This window comes from Myodes glareolus, chromosome 13 (genome assembly GCF_982192425.1).
Source record: "Myodes glareolus chromosome 13, mMyoGla1.1, whole genome shotgun sequence".
NCBI classification, from domain to species: Eukaryota; Metazoa; Chordata; class Mammalia; order Rodentia; family Cricetidae; genus Myodes; species Myodes glareolus.
The window spans coordinates 47310262-47327324 of record NC_142038.1 but is presented as its reverse complement, the minus strand read 5'-3'; the positions used below and the strand labels follow the sequence as shown (position 1 = coordinate 47327324).

At 42.5% G+C, this 17063-nt stretch overlaps 1 pseudogene; it reads left to right on the top strand.

The window, feature by feature from the left end:
- The first annotated feature begins 14238 nt into the window (after positions 1-14238).
- LOC125390416 (polyadenylate-binding protein 1 pseudogene) lies at positions 14239-16805 on the top strand (annotated as a pseudogene).
- Positions 16806-17063: the final 258 nt, after the last annotated feature.

Sequence of the window (17063 nt, the reverse complement as noted above, 5' to 3'; positions counted from 1 at the left end):
CGAGCCTCTGCTTTTTTATAAATAAAGCTTTATTGGAAGAAAGTAATGCCCATTCACTCATGTCTTGTGCCTTTTTCCTTTTGCACTACACAAAGATCATATAGGATAGCAAGAAAGCTGAAATGGTTACCATCTGATCCTTTAAAGGTAGTGTGTCTCAATCCGTATGCTAGATTCTGCGTGTTTTCACGGTTTTGCAAGTGTTCTACTGAACTAGGCAGAACTGTCTACTATTTACCTTTATTTTCTCAGAAGATAATTATGCTTAATTACAAGAATAAGTACTTGGTGAAAATATAAGTTTGCTTGAAAATAGGGATCAGGCTCATCTGTATCAGGTGATCAAGTAAACTGGTTGACCAAATATTGGTTAATCACAGCTAGGGGTGACCCGACACAGGTCATGGGCATGAGGTCCATAAGCACGCTTAATTATTTCAATAGTATAACATGGACATTAAGGACCCCAGTACTGTTCTCCTTGTGCTTTGCTGTCCTCGTGACACAGAAGTGACTTCTCACCGTAGCAGGAATGCCGCAGTAATCACAGATGTGAACATAAACAAAATGCTTAATATGTCACAATAGCGTGTGTTGGACATTTTTCTCTTTAGCCTCTCTATTAGGGATGAAAAAGATCTTCCTAGTTCATAGCGTCTATCTCCTCACATGCCATTGATTAGACTGGCGTGCATTCACACCACTGTCTGGTAAGGAAAATGGATTGACTATATTTGATTTAGGCTAACATTCTATAAGGAAAATGGATTGACTATATTTGATTTAGGCTGACATTCTACCACTTGGGATCTTGAACTCATAGCTATGGAGACTGAAAACCTAATGGAAGTCAGGGTTCTGTCCTCAAGAGCAGCTGGGAAAGACGAGGTGTTCACCATGTGACAAGAGCCTCATGTAATAGTAATGACTTCGTGTCAGTGTTGAGATACACAGGGAATAAATACGAAAGGTGGCAGGCAGCAAACTCAGACCTGGAGTGAATCTGCCTCCCGGGATGTGGGTTGTCAATAGTAGGATATGGTTGGTGACGTGGCTTTGATTCTTTTGCTCTTACAACAGGTTGAGTAATCCATTCCCACACGCTGATAAATGCTCTCAAGGCAACATGTACAATACATTTGTCCTTTCTAATGAGTCATCTTCCCAAACAGCTGTCTCCTGAGATCGAAGAAAGCACAACTCTTTGAACATGGACTTGTTTCAATTGAGTTTTGCAAGTAGGGGCTTGATTCTGTGTTCGGCTTACCTGGGGCTCCCAAACAGGTTCCTCCCAAAGCACCCATAGTTGTTTGTGTTCTTTACCTTCTAACTGAAGGTAAAACCACCTCATCCTCTAATGCTCTGCTTCAGGGCCGATTACTTTGCTTTGCAAGGGATGCTCCACTGAGAAAAATCATAATTGTTTCTTTGATCTTGTATGTATCTCATCCATATGTAAAGGGTGTAGTGCCTGGACCTGGATGTGGTTTAAAGCCTTGTTCTCAGGATGATGTGTTAATTGTTGGGTTAATAGCATTGTCTGGGGCATCTGTGAAATTCCTGCAGAAAGGAATGCCCAAGGTCTGGTGAGCAAAACTCAGTAAGTACCGGACTGGGTGGACTGAATCCTGCCATACTAGATAAACTTGACTGATACCCAAGCTTTGGATTTACTTTTCTGTTTAGCAGTACTTTTTATCATGATAGGGGAGTGATTGATATCCTGTATTGTATGTTAAAAAAAAGCCTTTGGCCAGACAAGGTCATTTCAATTTCAAGACTGTCACTTGGGTAGGACTGATAATTGCAAAACATAGATCTTAGGATTGACTTCCTGAGGGACTGTCTATGATTCCTAGTCTATGGAAATACAAGATTGCTTTGGTGTCTTTAGTTAGCCTTTGGATCCTTTTATTCTTTCCACTGTGAGCACACCTTCCTTGTGTTAAAGTGTGTAGCATGTTAGGAAACAAATGAATAAGACATTTATTATGCACCTTGTATGACCAAGTGTTTAGGCTCAGTCCTTACCCTTAGGACCCACAGTCTAGTGAGGCTGACTGCCCTGCATGAAAGTAGCAGGGACAGTAAGAGGAGACTTAAAGTGCACAGACAATATTGTCTATGAAAAGACAGGATTCTAAACGCCAGATGGGGCTTATAGTGAATGACTTTGAGCTAGTTAGTAAGCATCTATGAGTTTCACTTTGCTTATGTGTAAAGAAGAGATACTGTTCAGGATAGTTAGCACAGAATTACGGGGAGCGCAGAGAGAAATAATGCCTCTAGCGTAACACTTGATGCATGGTGAGTGTTCGATAAGTATTACCTATTTTTGGGTACCACAAGAAGGGTGAGCCTTGGCAGAGCATTGTGATTCTGTATAGCCATGGTAATTCTGTATAGCCATGGTAAGCAAATGCTCTCACTTGTGTCTGATTCTGTGATGTTGGGAATGTTGCCTAACTTCTCGGTATTTCAGAATCCCAATCTGTACAATCGATGCCATGACTATCACACAGAGCTGCCATGACACCCAAACGGTGTAAAAGGTAAAGCCCTTGATGTGACTGCCACGCCCCAGCTCAATATTGTCAACTTATTCATATAACTACCGCAGAGGCTAACACAACAAAGGCAACAATCGGTCAAACCAGAAAACACTTTGCAGGCGTGTGTCATTGGTTGCCATGGGCAGGGGTCAAAGCCGTTAGTTGTTGTGACTGTGTCAACAATTCAGCACCTGGTTTCTAGGTAGCAGCTTGGTGGCCCCTTATTTGTATAGTTTGTACAGAACATTAAACTATGGAAAATTTGAAAGTTGCTGTCTCTTTGTTTCCATTGGCCAGCGCAGAGTGTGGCACACCCTGGCTCTTGAGTCCTTCCCTCTTAAATGACCAAACTCTCCTGGATGTTTTCCTCTTAAGTTAAAGAAAAGGACTCCAAACACACTGATGGGAGGATCTGCTCCTCGGTTAGTCCAATGCCCCAAGTCACGTTCCCCTAGGACAGTCTAATTTTGCACAGATCCATCTGTGCATCAGAATGAGCTGAAGGGCACAAATGACCAAGGCATGAGACGACACGGAAGTCTAATCGGCTGCGTTGTTGAGACCTTATGGCTTGTCAGACTGGCACTTTTATTTGCTCCGTTTCTGACTACCCAGTGATATTTTAGAAACAATATTCTCCTTTTCTAAATAAGGGAACATGCTTTGTCTACTCTCATGTTAAACGTTCAGCAGAATTGACCCCACTCTAGTTGCTCACTAGAATGCACACCTTGCCTAAGCCAGCCAGAGAGTTGCTTTCAATAGTCCAAGTGCCTGTATTAGAGAGGACCAACCACTGTCACACTTGGGATTTGGGTCCTTTGTGTTTTACTTTGGAAGACTGCAGACCTGCAGACAGCTCCATGACACTTCCTGAGATGAGGCAGACTTAGTAGGAGGCAGAGGAGAGAGAAGGGAGAAGTTCAGGGACATTATTTGAACCTGCAAACCATCTACAACTGGGGCTTTTCACATATGTGAACCAAGGAATTTATTTGGTTTTATATTTATATTTCTTTCAGAATCCAAATACACTCAAGGAGAGTGCTGAAAACATCCCGAAACCAGTAAGATGAACTTTATTGATCCACCAGTTGGTTGAATATTCTTGGCAAACCAATGCTTGCAGAATATGGTTGGAAAATTGTCCCAAACCCCTTTGGCAGCTGGACTGGAAAATAAAAAAAGAAGCGCAGAAGTAGCAAATACTCTGTTACCAATTATAGATCTGGACCTGAGGCCAGCCGGAGATTTGACTTTGTATCCCCGTTACTGTCCCCATAAATCCAGGCACAGGCATGGCCGCCCTCCTGGGGATGGTCCACAGAGCAAGGCAATCCAGAGACTTGCTTGGGTGGCTCAAGACAGTGTCCCTGGAAAGTGGTCTATACATGGAACTTTGTACCCAGAGAACAGACTGTTTTGGGGAAACGTATTCTGAGTTCCTTTGAAAATGAACAATTATTCTTAATTTTTTTTTTAACTCGAGATCGCACTTAATTCCTTCCCAGATTTTCAGAGAAAGGGGAGGGCAGAGAAACTGGCTTTCGGACAGTTTGTATTGTTTGTATTGTTTGTCCTCAGCTATCTTACCAAGGATGAAGGCTCAGCTATTTTTCTGATGAAGGGGAATGGAGCGGCAGTCACAGCATGACGACGGCAGCAGCCCTGGGAAGTGGTTACTTTGAACTTGTGTACATGCACTCCACACATACCGCATGCACATGGCCTTGATGTGTGACGTGCACGCCACATGTGTCACCTGCGTTATGGCGCAAGATCTCCACCGCAAGAACAGGTGTGATTTTTATTTTGTCTAAGGCGGGGGAAACTAAGCTCATGCTAGCATCTGGTGTCTTTGGAGGACTTGACTCCAAAGCCTTTACCCAGTAATCAGGTTTTCTGGCATATACCTTAAAAAAAAAAACAGATCCATTGTTTGCATAATAATGGCAAAAGCAATAATAGAAAAAACTTAAATTGTCGATCCTTAGAATATGCATGTTTTCAGTAAATACCAAGACGTCATATGATGTGGACTCTAGATAGCTGCAGAATAGCACTTTGTTTATTTACTTACTTATTTATTTATTTAGTTTGGCCTTTAGGGACAGAGTTTCTCTGTGTAACAGCCTTAAATGTTCTGGAACTAGCTCTTGTAGACCAGGCTGGCCTCGAACTCACAGAGATCCGCCTGTTTCTGCCTCTCTAATGCTGGGATTAAAGGTATGTACCACCACCGCCCAACTAGAATAGTACATTATTTAATCCTATTTGTTAAATGCTTTAGAAAATAGAATTTTCTTAATGGGGTATAGGGATAGGGTATTGTGAGTTCTGAATGTGTTTGGATTATCTAAAAACTTTCTCTGAAATTTCACTGATGATGGATGTGCTGTCTTTTATTTTTTCCTTTAATCTTATCCAACTGACTGTAGATAACAAACAGCAAACATAGAGAAATGCTAGTGAGTCCACTAAGATAATTAAATAAAAGACCTCCAATATCAGAAAAGAGAGAAATTCAAACAAGCTTAAGTAGTTAATGGGTTCACGGTTCTGGATTCCGGTCTTCCTGTCTTTAAACATGTGACTCTATGGGTGTGACTTCACTGAGTCAGCTTAGGATAAACAAGAATGGCATGTGTATTTTAAATGCCACTCTTGGGATAGAGAAGTTTTTCTTATTAATCTTAGTTTCATAATTATGAAAAACCCTAAAAAAGGATGAAAACTTCATCATTGTATCTGACTTACAGCCCAACTACACCAAACTACCACCTTAGCTGGGAAGTTATGAGTGATAGCAATAATTTTTTTTATAGATCTGAAGTGACATCATTACTTATGGTCAAGAGGTGCAAAAACCTAACTAAAGGTGGTGGGACAAAGATGTGAAAATAAACAGTGGGGCGGGCAGAGAGACAGCACATGGCTCAATCATGTTGTCTACAAGAGAAGTTGCAAAGGCACTAGAAAATAGGAGGGTAAACTTGCTCTCAAAGCAGACTCCTTACTTCCTCAACAGCTCAGTAATTACTCCAAAGTGGGGTTCTGCCAACAATGTGTGCTCAGAATAGACAGGGTTATCACACTGGCCCTCTCTCTTTTCCAGACTCCATCTATTGAGGAGTAGCTTTGTTTTCATATGAAATTGGAACTCGGGGAGAAGTTTAAACTGTGACTACCATGCTGTGCAGTATGGCTTGAGACTTGAATGCCCTCCTGGGAAATAGCTGTAGCTCGTTGTGTTTGCTTTTACACATCAGGAACTCATTTCTGTGTATGTATGATGACTTGGTCTCAGATGCTGTGCTGACCAGCTATCCTTTGCAGTGCTATGTGGTGAGCACATCATTTGAAGAGATGATCCATGGTTAATGTTTTACTCTTGGTCCTGAGTTCTTAAGTATCTCGATCTGTTGTGTTTTCCTGCTGTTGTTTGGTCTTTTGGTGTGTGCCTCCTAACCAGTGATCCTCAAATCAGGGTGGACAGACAGATGAAACTGAACAATTTTATGGATAGGGCCAGCTCCATTCATATTACAAGGATGGTGGGGAGCGAGTATTTGATTTAAAACGGTTAACACATAATTTCATAATTTGGATAAGGATGATTGATCGGTGTGCATACTGGTGAGTGGCAAACTAAGATAAAAATATGGGCTGAGGCCAATATTTTTGTATTATGTCTATGTTGAGGATGTTTTTACCCTTTACATTTTGGTTTTGATTTCACATTTTAAATGATAATTTTCATGAATATGTAAATTCCTGTGCGTGTCCATGACTTTGTGGCTTGACTATCCCTTCAAAAATTTGCCAACCATCTTACTTAAATCACCATTTTAACTTCAAGATCTTGAACAACATCTGAAATAGGCATTAGGTTGAGATGGGAGTTTATTGAATTGAATGGCCTGCAGTGCCCTTTATTTAGTATGGGATAGTGAACACTAGATCACCTAATTTACTCTGGAACGAATGTGACTGGCTTGGCCAGCTGAGTTAAACAGAAGCCATGCAGGGGCTGCTTAGGGTCAGAGAGTCAGTGTGCTTGATTCTATGTTGCTTAGTTATTTTGCCTTTATCCTTTAATTATGGATCTTGGGCATCTTTCTTGCCATTAGGAGCTGGTAGAGTCCATGCGTCTTATTGCTGTCTGTTGGTGCTGAATTTTGCTACTGGAACAAATCCTTGGGTATGTGTTTCAAATGCATAGTGTTAGTCTATACCTTGGAAATTCTGAATCGGAATTTGCCTATGAGCAAGCGTCTAACTGATCTGTAGACACACTCAGTTTGAAGATGCTCTTACCAGAATCCTGCCACAATTCCTTCTTAGCAGAATCCTGATATTCTGGAGTCACCTATGCTTTCCCAACACAGTCCACATGACTCCAGAAACGGATCTCACTGTAGACATGGCCTTAATTGACTTGCAGAGTCTTGCCCTGGGGGAGATAAAATATACAACTCACAGTGAGGGCTGTTAATTTGGACTGATGACACACACAAAACGTGTTTTCTTTTTTTTCCCTTTTTTTTAGGTTTCTAGGCAATAATATCCAGATGAACATCAGTGTCCATGAATGAGATGTTTAGAATGCTCATAGAAAGCAAACAAACAAGCAAAAACAGGATTGGAACTCAGAGGGTCACAGGAAATAATTCCATTGGGCCAACTCACCCAAGCCCTCTGGTCAAATGAACGAAGTCTTCATAATATAATTACTTAGTATCTGTTTATTAGATGACATGTATTAGGCATGAGTCATACGGACCATTTCATGTTTTATCATTAAATGTACAAAAGCATGTAGGGAAACCGTACTTCCTATTTACAGATGAGCAAAGTGAAGGTCAATATAAAAATCAAAACAAGAAAGCAATAACAAGAATCGTACACTGTCACTAACAGCTCTCTAACATCCGTGACATTTGACTCCCAGCATGGTCAGAAGGAAAAGCCTCTTTTGTGTGTGTTTTTATTTTAAACACAAGAAACAAAAACCTTTAGTTCTTGGTGATGAAGCTATAGAATCTTTTTTTTATCATACTATACATATAAGGTCATTAGTATTTTTTTTAAAAAAACCACAAAAATAAATGAAAAAACTTCTTTGGTTGGTTTTTGAGACCGGGTCTCTATATGTAGCCCTGACTCTCATGGAACATGCTATGTAGACCAGGCTAGCCTCAAATTGATAGAGATCTGACTGACTTGCCTCCCAAGTGTTGGGATTAATGAAGTATACCATCATGTCCAGCAAAAAAGAGATGGTTTTTAAATACAGAGGTTATGGGTCTCTAATTATTTTACAGAGTCATAGTAATAAAACAGCGGGGAACTGTCATACAAACAGATACAGACACCAAAGGAAAAGTATAGCAGGTCAGAAATAAACCTACATGGTTGCAAACACTCAATTTCTTGACAAGGCTGTCAAAAATATACATTGGTAAAAGGACAGCTTCTTCAACAAATGGTACTCAGGAAACTGGATTTCCACATAGAGAATGAAGTAGATCCATATCTCTCACTCTGCACAAACATCAAATCAAAAGTTATTCAAAGACCTGGATGCAAAATGTGAAAATTTTCAGTGGACAGAGGAAAGCATAGGCAGAACATTTCAAGATCCAGACGCAGGCGGGCACTTTCTGAGCAGGAGTCCAGTGGCACAGGAAGTAATCCTAAGAGTTGGCAAATGTAAGTATATAACTTTAAAAGTCAGCCTGGGGAGGGTTGTAGAATCCATGCGGCATGAAAGCGAAACGGAGACGCTCTGTGCCAAGAAAAGGGGATCAGCTGGAGGAAAGGAGTGGCGATGAGACGGGGCAGCAGGGGAGGGGATGGAGGAAAGCAGTCTAATGATACAATTGTGTGAAGATGCCATGAGGAAACTCACTACTTTGTATGTTAACTTAAAGTTAAGTTAATCCCAGCATTTGGGAGGCAGAGGCAGGTGGATCTCTATGATTTTGAGGCCAACCTGGTCTACAGACTGAGTTCCTGGACAACCAGGACTGTTTCACAGAGAAACCCTGTCTTGAAAAACAAAACAAAAAAAAAATAATTAAAAAAAGAAATCTATATAAGGCTAAGTATAATCTCAAGGTTTCATACACATCTTTGCTTCTTAGTATGTTGTAAAAGGCTTAGTTACAATATTAAACCACTTAGACATACATAACGCTTTAAGATGGACACAGTGCTATAGTAGAATATTTTATTAAAAGCAACTGTCAGCTTTTCAGTGTGTTTATGCTGCTGCTGCTGACTGTCACTTTGTTTTGTGGGCGAGCACAAACAAGAGATGTCACACAGTCAAGCTGGTTTCTGGGAACTTCTCTGGAGTGTTCACAAGCTCTTTCAAGCCATGAGGGTGGCATTTGATGATTGTCTGCTGAAGACGACACGGGGTGGAATTCTAGGGATGAAAGAAGGGTGTCTTCCTCTGGAGAATCTCACAGAAGCAACTTATCTTGTAAACTACTGGGGAGTAGATTAAAAAAAATGGCTGTCACATCCAAGCGATGACTCATTGACACCCAACACCAAGTGCTTTGACTCCACAGAGTAGACCCAGGAGGAGGCTCGCTCAGAAGTCTGTTAGCTAGAGACAGAATCTGTCTTTCATTTTCTTATTAGAACAAAATTCTCATAGACAAATGGTACCAAAATGTCATCTGGCATCTTTCTGGCTGGCTCTGGGAAGAGTTGGTGGTTTTCACCTAGTTCCCGGAGCACATGGCTTCCCACCCCAGAACTATTGTGTGTTAGGCTACATTTTGCCAAACACATCAAATAAGCCCTGTTTAGAATACATTAACCTTAAGAGCCAAATAAATCCATCAATAGCGTGCATTTGCCACCCACCACGCTTAGTTCCTGAGGAGGGTGGAAAGTCACAATTAAAAGGGAACACATGGATTGAAGGTATAGAACATTCATCAGGGAAAATGTCAACTACCAAGTTCTAAAGCAAAAAAAAAAAAAAAAAAAAAGAATTTGGAAAATCATTTCCTGAGTTATTTCCAGAGAACATGAGCTCTGTGGTACATGACTAAGGGCTCCAGGGTCAGACAAGTTAAAGTATGGCTCCACTAAATGGTTTCTGCACACAGGGCCTCTTGTGCTTGGGCATCTGTCGTATTTTTCTATTCCTGTGATGTGACACTCTTAACAAAAACTAAATGCCGGGTACAGATCATCACAGTGGGGAGGAAATGGCTTCAGGAGCTGGAGAGATCTGCTCAGAGTGTGTCCTTCGCCTGAAAGCAGACGAGAGCTTGTCTTCAGTTCTCTCTCTCCTCTTATGTAGTCTAGGTTCCTGGCTCAGAGAAGAGTGCCACCCATGGTGGGTAGTATTTCTTTCCTGACTCTAATCCAGATCATCCTTGACAGGCATCCCCAGAGGCTTCCGGTCTGCCAGTTTCCCAGGTGACCCCAGTCACATCAAGGTGACGACGGAGATTCGTCATTATAACTTTAAAGTTCATCAACAAGGCTCCGGTGTGGCTCTTTAGCCTGACTTCGATAGATTTGGGAAACGCTGACATCAAGTTATTACTCAAGTCCCATCACCTTGTGACTGAAGACCATGAGGTAAAGCCACTTGTCCTGGGTCATAGAGTTCTCAGCAGAGCCAGGATCAGGCAGTTAGCCCCTTTTCTTTGGAATCTAGTGGCTTGCAGTTGAGGTTATTACTAGGTCGGCATTTCCTAGGGCAATGTATTTGAGGGACCACTCCGTGTTTTCACAAATGTGTTGGTTGCTTGTTCCTATTTTCACAGTTCAGGAAAATGAAAAAAAAATTCAGTATTTAGGAGACAAGGGTTTTGGAACTGCTATCCCCCCTGCGGTTATTATTGGTAAGCTGGCATAATATATTTTTTTTTGGCGGGGGGGGAGCAGCTTCTTCTATAGCGGTCAGCTGAATACACAGCATTGACCTGTACTGCTTCGGGCCTCTGGCTAGAATTTCCATCTCATTCCAGGGGCAGTGGAATCCTCTGGGGGAGGATTTAAGAATGGTTAGGTCATGGAATTATTCAGATTGAAGCCTTTTCAAGGAAAGGGGATTTCTTTTCTTCTCCATGGTATCTGCCTGAATACTTCACATGCGTGAGGTGTTAATCAACAGTAAATGACAGCATCATAAAATATGAGCAGAAGGAAAATTAGTAACAATCAGTACACTGTATGCAAGTAATTGACTACAAGGCACTTGAGGAGCTACTGCCTACGGTTTTGTTTTCTTTTGTTTTGGTACAATATGTAAGCTATAGTTTTCAATAAGAACACTTTTCTTCCACATTGTATATGATTTTAGAAATGGAAACATAAGCAGGTTGAAAAATAATTTGGATGCTTAATCTGCTGAGCCCAAGAGAGTGATTTGTAGTACTTAATAATGCAGTTAGAACTAATTCCATTTTCCTAATGTGGATTGCTTTTCCAGTCCCCTGGCACATACCATATTGAAGCTTTTAGATAAATATTGGCTTCCTTGGGACTGACTTGGGTTGTTACCTCATTTGAAAGATGAGAAAACTACATTAATGTGTCAGGAAATTTGTAGGGTCATTAACTTGACTCTGCCCTTCAAAATAAATATGTCAGCCTTAATTTTTAGTGGCGGTGGCTCACCTGTATCCCAAAGTTCATGGAATCCTTCTTCGAAGGCACATGGGTTATTAATCACAATGAATGGTGACAGGGATGTGGAACGCGACCTTGAGTGATTCCCCAGAGCTGGGTCGCCTAGTGCAGTGGATGAAAATGCAAATAAAGAAAAAGGGTACTAAGAGAGGTCTTTATTTACTCTTTTGTTTCCCTTCCCTGCAGTTTCCACAGGCAGTCATAACCATTACAGCTAGAAAGAATCCATAATGGCTCCATAACCATCCTGTAGCTTCTAAAACACTCTTGGAAATGAAAGCAAATGATGCAATAAGCACACTAAACCTTTGGGGAAACTGGCCCAAAGGATGCTGAAGCAAGCACACAAACACATGCGGGGCTACCCCTGCCCAGAGCACGTTCTTCTTGACGATTAGCTTATGATCTTACACCTCAAACACCCAACCGCCACCCACAGGCCACAAGGCCATGAGGTGCTTTGTTGTCAAACCACAACCTCCCATTGTCCCTTCAAGGCTCCTGAAGCATCCTCTTAACATCTGTAAAACACACCCCATTAAGCATAACAGAAGGAATAAACTTGCCCCTGAAAGAAGCATCATTGAAAATAAGGGTATCACACAGCTGCTAGTCTGGCTCTAATTAAAAGGGAAGAATCGGGGGCAGGAAATTGATTTTTCCCTTAATGTTCAATCACTTGACCTAGCTAGTGTATCTGTACAATTTGCTGACACCCTCATTAGAGCTACGCTAAATAGCCAAACCCAGCAGTGCCAAGCAAGACACCAACGAACAATTTTGTGTGAAGAAGGGAGCTTAATTAAAAGTGACTCAATTTCCATCCTTTGCAACTCTAGATGTTCAAGGTAGCAGGACCAGAGACATGTATATATTTGAGATTAAAGTGAAGCTTTGGTAAAAACAAAATAGTGGGGATTATTGGAGTATTTGGCAAATGGGTAGTAAATGAGGTGGGTTTTTTTTTTTAATTAACTGTTTTATCTGTGGTTCAGTCACCTTCCCTCCAGAAAGCATTTCCTAACCTAACAGAAACATTTTCTTTCCTATGTTTTGTGTCATGGTTTTCTGTAAATTTGCAAGACTGTTTGATACACAGTAGAGATAAATTAGATTCTTTCCCTACTTGGTTTGTTCAAACTGTAAATAAACCTGTTTTATTTTATTTTTTTAAAAAGTTGACTGCTTTTGTTTTTGCATAAAAAAGTATAAAAAGACAAGATCTCCTGAGTAAACTGAGAGCATAGGGACCTTGGGGGAAGACTGAAGGGGATAGGAGAGAGACAGGGAGGGGAACAGAGAAAAATGTAGAGCTCAATAAATATCAATAGAAGAAAACAAACAAACAAAAAAACAAAGATGCTTCCGTAAAACTGAATTTATCTTATGCAGTTACCCATTAATGCCACTCCTGCTGGTCTGGTATGTCTGTGTTCTCATAGACACACAGGCAGACAGACTCTAAGATGGCCCAAGGACTCTTCCCTCCTTTTGTTCAAGCCTGTGCCACCCCATGCTGAATGTAGATAGGACCTGAGATTTGCTTCTAATCAGTGGGAAATGGCAAGGTTACAGTATATGACTGATTGCAATGCCGGTGGTTGTAACGCCTGTCTCGTAAGGGCAATCCCTCTTGCTGGGTCTGAAGAATCATGCTGTTATGCTTTCTTTGCCTGCACAGAGGGCAGAGAACCCTGGGAAGTCACCTGCCACTGTTCAGTTAGAAAGTGAAGCCATATTGATGGCCTGTAAAGAGCTGATTCTGCCAACAACCTGATTAGTTTGGAACCAGAACCTGCCCTAGTGAAATGGATGATGATTCCCCACTCCCCAAACCTGGTCAACATTTGATGCCAGAGAACCCAGCCAAGCCTCAGCGATTTCCTATATGACATGAAGTGACACTAGGAAATCATGCCACATGGGTTGTATGCAGACGAATGGCCACAGCCCCTGTTGACAAAGGGGAATGCTGTAGACACAGGCTTCTCCTCTTTCACCTGTGGAAATGCATTTCACATTGCTGCTCATGAGGTCTGGAAGTATGGAGCATCAGAAGTCTAACATAGGCAACACCTCCATAAAGGTCCATCACATCGGTTGTCTGTCTTCTTCCTTCTAGTCTTTCTGTCCCTGATCCACAGGGGCCATCAGCTAATTTATAATTCTCTAAAGTTTTTTTTATCTTTAATGTGTCTATATATGGTGTGTGTGTGTGTGTGTGTGTGTGTGTGTGTGTGTGTGTACGTGCAAGCACAGGTGTGTGTGGATTAGCAGACAACCTTTGGGAGTTATCTCGTTCCACCACAGGTTCTGGGGATTGAACTCAGGCTTTAGGATTGCATTCACAAGGGCTTTCACCTGTTATCACATGGGTCTCTAATTTATGGATTTGGACTGCTTCTGGATATTAAATGATTTGTTTCTGTGAGAAAGAAAGAGCCATTGTTGGTGATTGGTACCTTTTTGGGAAACCAGAACTGGTCCACAGTCCAGTTACCAGTGTGCTCTCCAGACTCAAGGGATTTGTCTCCTTCCCATTCTCTACGCTGTCCTTGCTAGCAACAGTCAAAATGAATTGCAATGTCTCTTGACGAAGGATGCTCTTGTATATATAACACAGAGTTCTAAAAACACGCTAGAAAAAAAACAAGAGTGGAAACATGATCCAGTAAACATTTTATTTTAAAAATACCTGAAGTGTCCTCTCGCTGATGCTTAGCATTGAGAGTAGAGAGTGCCTTGTGGCCTTGGAACACACATGTATTATTTAAAAGTGTCCCCAGTCTCACAGGCTAAGGCAGGCAGATCACCACGAGATCAAAGACGAAGTGAGGTATTTGAGACCCTCCTGTCCATCCACTCCTAGCAGGGTCCAGAAGAGGCCCAGCAGGTCTCCACTTACATGCCTTACCTATCCAGCTCTCCAGCCAGTCTCGTTCCCAGAGCAGCACGCACCAGGCACTGCGCATGCGCTGGCTCTGAGGTTCCCTGGGCTCTGTGGCCGTTGGGGAGGTTTCCATCCCTTTGGTTTTTGACCCTCTGTGCTTGCCCGCTCCGCCCCTGCCTCTGCCTCAGCCCAGCGCTGGCCCTGCTACTCTCACAAGAAGGTGGCAGCCTGCTGCCCCATGGGCAGCGGTGCCCAGATGAACCCCAGCGCCCCAGGCTGCCCCATGGCTTCGCTCTACGTAGGGGACCTGCACCCGGATGTGACCGAGGCGATGCTCTATGAGAAATTCAGCTCGGCCGGGCCCATCCTTTCCATCCGGGTGTACAGGGACGTAATAACCCGTCGCTCCCTGGGCTATGCTTCTGTGAACTTCGAGCAGCCTGCGGATGCAGAGCGCGCTTTGGACACCATGAATTTTGATGTCATCAAGGGCAAGCCGGTCCGCATCATGTGGTCTCAGCGTGATCCGTCACTACGCAGAAGTGGAGTAGGCAACGTGTTCATTAAAAATTTGAACAAAACCATTGATAACAAAGCGCTATATGATACATTTTCTGCTTTCGGGAACATCCTTTCCTGCAAGGTGGTTTGCGATGAGAATGGCTCCAAGGGGCATGGATTTGTACATTTTGAAACAGAGGAGGCAGCAGAAAGAGCCATCGAGAAAATGAACGGGATGCTTCTGAATGACCGTAAAGTGTTTGTTGGACGGTTCAAGTCTCGAAAAGAACGGGAAACAGAGCTTGGAGCAAAGGCCAAGGAGTTCACCAACGTTTACATCAAGAACTTTGGGGACCACATGGATGATGAGACCCTGAGTGACCTCTTTGGCAGGTTTGGACAGGTCTTAAGTGTGAAAGTCATGACCGATGAAGATGGAAAATCCAAAGGATTCGGGTTTGTCAGCTTTGAAAAGCATGAAGATGCGCAGAAAGCGGTGGAGGAGATGAATGGAAAGGAACTCAATGGCAAACACATTTATGTGGGTCGAGCTCAGAAAAAAGTGGACCGGCACACAGAGCTTAAGCGCAAATTTGAGCAAGTGACACAAGACAGGAGCATCAGATACCAAGGTATTAACCTTTACGTGAAAAATCTTGACGATGGTATAGATGACGAGCGTCTGCAGAAAGAATTTTCTCCGTTTGGAACGATCACCAGTACAAAGGTGATGATGGAGGGGGGACGCAGCAAAGGGTTCGGTTTTGTGTGTTTCTCCTCCCCCGAAGAAGCCACCAAAGCAGTTTCCGAAATGAATGGTCGAATTGTGGCCACGAAGCCACTGTATGTAGCTTTAGCCCAGCGCAAAGAAGAGCGTCAAGCTCACCTCACTAACCAGTATATGCAGAGAATGGCAGGTGTGAGAGCTGTGCCCAACCCTATGATGAACCCCTACCAACCCGCGCCTTCAGGTTACTCCATGGCCACTGTCCCACAGACTCAGAACTGTGTGCCCTGCTGCCCTAGCCAGCTGACTCAACCAAGGCCAAGTGCTCGCTGGACTGCTCCGGGTACCAGGCCTCATCCATTTCTAAATGTGCCTGCTGCTATCCACCCAGCTGCTCCTAGATCATCACTTAGTACTGTAAGACCAGGTCCTTCCCATGTTCCTCAAGTAGTGCCAGCACATCGCGTAACTAACACATCAGCACAGACAGTGGGTCAACATCCTGCAGCAGTAGCTGCCGTTTCTGCAGCAACTACTCCTGCTCGCTCGGTTCCGAAGTATAAATACGCCACGGGAGTCCGCAACCCCCAGCAACATCTTACTGCGCAGCTGGCGCAGCAGCCTGCTGTTAGGGCGCAGGCTCAGGAACCTTGGACTGCTTCCATGTTGGTCCCTGCTCCTCAAGAACAAAAGCAAATGTTGGGTGAAAGACTGTTTCCTTTCATTCAAGCCGTGCACCCGAGTCTTGCTGGTAAGATCACGGGCATGTTGCTGGAGATGGATAACTCAGAACCACTTCAGATGGTGGAGTCTCCAGAATCTCTGCGCTCTAACGATGATGAAGCTGTAGCCTTACTCCAAGCCCACCAAGCTAAAGAGGCTGTCCAGAAAGCTGTTAGCCGTGTCTCTGGCATCTCACCTATTTAAACTGATCAGAGACCTCAACAAAGAAACTCACATGTCACAGAAGAAAAATACCTAAACACTGAAAAAAATTAAATATTATAAAAAAATGGTAAAAATATAAAATAAATAAAAAAAGGAAAGGCAACTTTGAACTTTATGTACTGAGCAAATATCAGGTCTAGTGTTCGGCGTAGACTGATTTAATATCTGCACCACCATCCCCCAGAAGTAGTAAAATCTATAAACCCATGTTTTGTGGACCCCAGGAAAAGCAATTTCAGCAAAGTAGAAACATTTGAAGCATTTTTTTAATTTTGTAATTCTTTATTGTTGAATAGCTCAAGATGTCAGTTCTTACAGCAGAATTGATAACTGGGCAAGGAAACATAATTTGAATTATAAAATCCTTGCTTTAATAAAAACTTACACAGTGAAAAAATATCAAAAACTTACATGGTGAAAAAATATCAAATTATTTAGGTAGGGATAATGTGCTCTATCATTTTCTTTGTATTTCTCTATAAAGCTGTATGGTAGAATAAAGAACAACTAGATGACTTAATCTTGTGTGGGGAGACTGTTACTTTGCACATTGATGGTGTAAGACCCCCCCAAGTTCCTGGACATTGTCTTTATATAGTATGAAATTTTTTTAAAGATTTATTTATTACGTATACTGTGTTCTGCCTGCATGTATGCCTGCAGGCCAGAAGTGGGCACCAGATCTCATTGTAGATGGTTATGAGCCACCATGTGGTTGCTGGGAATTGAACTCAGGTCCTCTAGAAGAACAGCCTATGGTCTTAACCCCTGAGCCATC